Source organism: Rousettus aegyptiacus, unplaced genomic scaffold (genome assembly GCF_014176215.1).
Source record: "Rousettus aegyptiacus isolate mRouAeg1 unplaced genomic scaffold, mRouAeg1.p scaffold_m13_p_5, whole genome shotgun sequence".
Lineage (NCBI taxonomy): Eukaryota > Metazoa > Chordata > Mammalia > Chiroptera > Pteropodidae > Rousettus > Rousettus aegyptiacus.
Window position 1 is genome coordinate 120,609,599 of NW_023416308.1, and position 6,000 is coordinate 120,615,598.

Genomic DNA, 6,000 nt, shown 5'->3' on the forward strand with positions numbered 1-6,000 from the left:
GGGCCCAGCCTTGCACCTCCGCTTCCCCCTCCCCCGCTTGCCACCCCTGGCCTCCCCTCGATCAGGAACAGATGTGCCTCTGAGCAGGAATTCTAGCTATTTGGTTAACCAGTCACTGGCGGGAGCTCCTGAAAAGGCGATTTGGTTCTCGGCAGAGCCGGGAGGGGGAGGGGCGGGGCGATGCCCCGCGATGCCCAGCGATGCCCACGCCTTCCTCAGGCCCCGGGGTGCGGGGCTCCCAGCCAGGGCACTCGCCGGGGAAGAAGGGTTCTCCAGGCCGCGCTTCCTGCTGGAGTATCCCCAGCAGGTGGGGGTGGGCCGAAGTGGCCGGCCGTCTCCCACGCCCAGGACCAGGGCGCAGGCGCCGGGGGGCGTGGCCACTGCTGAACCCGTGCCCTCCCCAGCAGTCGCGTGTCCAGTGTCCAGCTAAGAACAGAGACCCTCACCGCCTCCTGGCCATTGGCCTGTCCTTCCTTCCTCTCTCCAGGAAACGTTGGTGCCAGGCCTTATGGGGCCACAGTCACGAGGGAGGTCCCCGCCAGGCCTCTGTAAACCAGGGTGAAGCAAGAGGCTGCACATCAACTCAGGAGTGATGGGGGGAGGTGCCCTTCCCGACCCAGGTGGGCCCACTAGTGGACCAGTGCCGCTGGGAGCTTGGGGGTGACATGCCCCAGAGTCAGTCACTTGGCTCCAACACTCTGATTACCTGGTTCCTCGGATCTAGGCAGAGCATCTGCCTGTCTCCTTTTACTCTGTTCACGCTTTTGGCCTGCTGGGGACATTTGAAACCCCTACTTGGCCTTTGAGCACGTAAGCACTTGGCTTACGCTTTCCAGCCATGGACCCCAATACCCAGACCATACCCAATACAGAGTAGAGACTGGACGTGGGCTCCCTGAATAGACAGATGGATGGGTGTTCTGATGGATCGGTGTGTATACATGTGGACAGGTGGGTGGATATCTGTGTGTAGCATGAGTGTATATATGCATAGATGGATGGATGATGGATGGATGGATGGATAGATAATGGATGGATGGATGGATAGGTGGGTGGATGGATGGGTAGGTAGATGGATGGATGAATGATGGATGGATGGATGGATGGATAGGTGGGTGGATGGATGGATAGGTGGGTGGATGGATGATGGATGGAAGGATGGATGGATGGATAGGTGGGTGGATGGATGGGTAGGTAGATGGATGGATGAAGGATGGATGGATGGATGGATGGATGGATGGATGATGGATGATGGATGGATGGATGGATGGATGGATGGATGGATGATGGATGATGGATGGATGGATGGATGGATAACTGATGGAAGATGGATGGGTGTGTGTATGTGTGTATGTGTGGGTGGGTGGGTGGGCAGATAGGTCATCGGGTATGTGCATGGATGCAAGTCACCTGCAGGTCCACAAATATCTACCTGTGTTCTCACCTGAGGTAGTCCTAGTGGGAGCAGAGTGGAGAGCAAGGGGATTGAAATGTCTCTACTCAGAGGGTCCATGTGCTGATTCCGACTGTCAGAGATCCTGCCTTCGTGTCTGCCGCACGATAGCAGTTAAACTATGCTTGCTGATGAAATGGAGTTGAAGGGTCCCGAGTGAGCAGGTGTTTGGAGGCTGTCTCGAGAGGCCCAGAGGGTCTGAACGTGTCGATACACAGGTTGCCGACAGCAAGCGATACGATCTCACCCTGGAAAAACACAGGGCCCAGAGAGTTTTACGGGCAAGCTTTTTTTGTTGTTGTTGTTGTTTTGAACAGCCAAGATCATGCCTGCACGACACAAAATGTTTCAAGCGTAGAAGACGGACAAAATTTCAACTCGTTCCCTGCGTAGCATACCCCTGATACCGAAACGCAGTCGCGAGAGCAAAGAGGAAGGGAAGACCAAGGTCGCATGCGAAGACGGGCGCAGAAATTGTAAATAACAGAATCAGCAAATTAAATCCAGCCGCGCACTGAGTTAAAGTGAAAATACACCGTGACCAAGTGGAGTTTATTTCCAGGAATGCGAGGGTGACTCAACGCTGAGAAATCCATCAGTGTGACCATGTTAATAAGCCCGAACAAGAAAAGCCGTAGGATAATGCCGGCAGGTGCCGGAAGCGTCCGTGATGAAATCGGACGTGCGCGCCTAGTCCTTACACATGTGTACTGGGCTAGGAACGAAAGGGAACGTTCTTAACACGAGAGGGGGTGCCGACTGCTCGCCCCATCGCCCTCCGAGGGGGCGCGCTCACCACCACCAACATGCCTGCACCTGAGTCCAATGGATGCTTTTTTCTTTATCACACCTGGTCCCTCAGGAGCATTGGCCGCTGCTGACACGTCCTCGCCCCATCCTGAAACCTCTCTCTGTCCCACTTGCCATATGAGTTGTAAGTTTCTAACAAACCAGCCCTCCTGCAGACAACAACGATCAACCCTGGACAACGATGCACTAATAGTAAACTACCCACAGGCTCTAGAGAGCTAGCAAAAGCAGGAAATTTAGGGAAGAGCCGTTGCCCCACGGTGCAAGTATCTGAATTCCCAGTAGAAACTCTGCCACCATTTTGGCCAGAGGAACAAGGAGAAGGAGCCGGGAGAGTGAGGTGGGAATTCTGGAAAGAGCCAGAGAAGGGGCCATCGCAAATTGTATGTATAAACACTGCCCAGGTTTCTGGCGTGGGGCTATCGGAGAGCAGTCGGAATTGAGGTTTGAGCTTCCTGTCACCACAGGTGAGACAGTTTGTAGCGGGGACCAAATTGAGTTCATGACCAGCTGAAACAAATCTGTCCGTGATCACACTTGGAGTCTCCACAACGTAACATTCACAATGCCGAGGATATAATCTGAAGTCACATGACACACATGAGAGCCAGGAGCAGGTGTTTCCCTCTCGAGGGAAAAAACGATTAACTAAGGCCAACTCTGACGTGACTCTGTCGTTGGGATTATTCCATGAGGACGTTAGAGACGATATGACAATTGTGGCTGTAAAGATAAAGGAAAACACATTCACAATGAATGAAAAGATAGGGAATTTCGGCAAACAGAAAATATTAAACATATCTAAATGGATGTTTAGAATGGAAAAGTACAATATACGATATAAATATTACTGAATGATATTGGTAGCAGAATGGGAATGACAAAGAAAGGGTCCGTGAGCTTGAATATAGGTCAGTAGAATTGATCTAATGTGAAGAAGAGAGAGAAAAGAAATTATTTTTAAAAAAGAACAGAGACTCAACATCTTATGGATGGTATTAAAGAGTCTAAGAGAGGGGTAATGGGGGTGCCAGGAGGGGAGGAGAGAGAGAATGGGGGACAAGAGTATTGAAGAAATAATAACTAAACTCTTCCCATATTGATTAAAAACATAAATTCCAGATTCAAGAAGTTCAACAAAACCCAAATAGGATCTATTTAAAGGACATCATGCCCGGGCGCGTCCAAGTCAAATTCATGAAAATGAAAAGCGAAGAAGAAAATCTCGAAAGGTGAAAACAGCCCGCCGCGCGGGGTCCGTAACGGGAGCGGTGAGCCGAGCGCCCGTCGCCGCGGGCTTCTCGCCGGAGACGCGGGGGCGGGCGGTGGGGCAGCCCGCGGGGGCCTCACGCATGCGCGCTCGGCCGTCTCCCTGCGGTTTTGGGGGGCGTTGCTCTCCCTTTCCTCAAGCATTGCCCTGACCTGGGTGTCTTCGCAGACACCTCCCTCCGGGCGAGGGCCCCACTCCCGCGGCTTAGTGGTCACGTACACCCCGAAGCCCCCCGGGGCGCACCCTGGGTGGAACGTGGATCCGCCCGTGCTCACTCGCCCTCCAGCGCCCGAGCCCTTCGCAGCCCAGACGCGGGTTCCCTCTGTGCCCCGCACACCCGAGGAGCCTGCGGTCTGGCCGGTCTCCGGACCCGCACGGTGGCCTCTGCCCTGGAGATGCCGCGGACTGGGGACCGCTTCAGGGCACGGCGTGCGACCTGAAAGGCGGGGCCTGCTCCCCCATGTCGCGGACGGGCGCCAGCTGCCGCCCAGTGCCCACGGGGAGGCACCGAGCTGGGCATCGCCACGCCGGCGGGCAGGCCGCCCGCCCCTGGGAGCTCACCGTCCGGCGGGGAGCCTGGCAACCGACAAGGCGTTTAACGAGCCGATTGCACAATTGCGGGCTGTGGAGAATGCGGGGCTCCTGAGCTGCCCGTTGCGCCCTCGCGGGCCCCCAAGGCCAGGCCAGGCGGGCCAGTCCCTGCCAGGTGTCCGGGGCTCGGCTCGCGGACGCCCCTCCCCCTCCGCAGGTGCAGGTGGAGCGGGGCAGTTCCCTGCTCCTCCTGCCCCTGGCTGGGCGGCCCGGGGAGGCTCTTGAGAGGGAGAGTGTCCCCGGTGCCGCCCGATGCAGGGAGACGGCTTTTCCTAGGCCGAGGGGCTCAGGGCGCCGACTCGGGACCCCATTTTTGACGCGGCTGCAACCCCGGGCAGGTGCCCAGGCTCCCACGGTGGGAGGGTGGGGTCCAGCCTCACTTCCGGTTCTGCGTGACAGGACACCTCGCCCACGGACCCGAAGTGAACAAACCCTGTGGCCATCGCCTCCTCTGCCACCCAGCCTGTGCCCCGGGCTCCTCATGCCCAGGGTGGGGGCTGGTCCTCGGCTTAGCCAGCCCACAGGAGGAGAGGGGCCGGGCCCCTGCTGGACACCCCCTGCCCTTCCCCACTGTGCACGCCCTCCTGCACGCTCCTGACACCCCGGAAATGGCCCCGCGCCCCTGCTGTCCTGCCCCCTCCAGCGGCTCCCAGACTCTGGGCCCAGGCCACACCACCAGGAGCTTGGAGGCGCGGGCGCCGGCAGAGGGAACCCCGTGTCCCCGTGCCCGGCTCCCCTCTGTCAGGATGGGCAGGAGGGTGAGCGGAGTGATAAAAACCCGCCTGGCTTCCACGGGCAGGTGTGGGCCGGCTCAGGGCCGAACCCCTGGCTCGGCGACACCGAGGCCCACCCACCGGCCCCCAGTGCCCCTGGCTGGGTGCATCATCCAGGTTGGGTCCTGGTGCCGGGGTGCCTGGGAGGCGCCCCGCAGCTCCCTGACGAGGGGCAGGCACCCTGTGTGTTCTCGTCAGGTCAGGTCAGGTCAGGGCTGGGCCGGGCGTGCTGGCTGGCGCCGTCCTGGAGCAGGCACCCCTTCCCGGCTGGTCGGGGGCTCCCCTATGGAAGCTCAGCTCTGGGGCCTGCCAGGAGAGGCCGGAATGGGGACGCAGGCCCCTTAATCCTGGTAATTCCTGCCACCGAGTCCCATGGGAACGCCTCAGGCCGGCTGGGGTATCAGGTCTAATTCCCTGTGATGTTCTAGGAAGTCCATTTCCAAGCGCCGTGCGGGAGAAGGGACCCGGGGCTGGGCCGTCCTGGAGCTGCACGCACTCAGCACGCTCTGCTTGCAATTAGCTCTCGGCGGGTCACCAGGGGGTCAGGAGAATTCCCAGAACCGGAGGAGGCCACCACGGCCGGGTCCAGGGAAAGGGGCCCACTGGGCAGCCCGCTGGGCAGAGACCTCGGGGGTGCCCGGCCTGGAGGCAGCGGCGGCTAAACAGACATGAGACTGTCCCGTGGACGTGCCTGGGCCTGGGGAGGACAGCAACACACGGGGCGGCGAAGGACGGGGCTCCAGGAAGTGGGATCCTCTCGGCGGGGCTGGTCGGGGCGGGCTCCCTGGAGGAGGAGAGACTCAGAAAGCCTGAGATGTGGAGGAACCGAACCAGGAGGAGGGCCAGGGGACAGAGACGCGGGCAGGTCCACGGGCCTCTAGACAAAGGGAAGTTTGGCCGAGTTCAGGGGTCACTAGGGGCTGGGACGAGGGGCTCCCAGCACGCGGGCTTCCGCTCTGAGAAGCCGGGACCCAGGCCCACAGCCAGTTTCACTTAAGAGCGGAGCAGAAAGCTTTGCTCCTTCCATGAACCCTCGACCCTGGAGTGGGTCTGTGACATTCTGCGCGGAGCCGGGCCGCGCGCGGAAGGACCGTGGCGCGTCT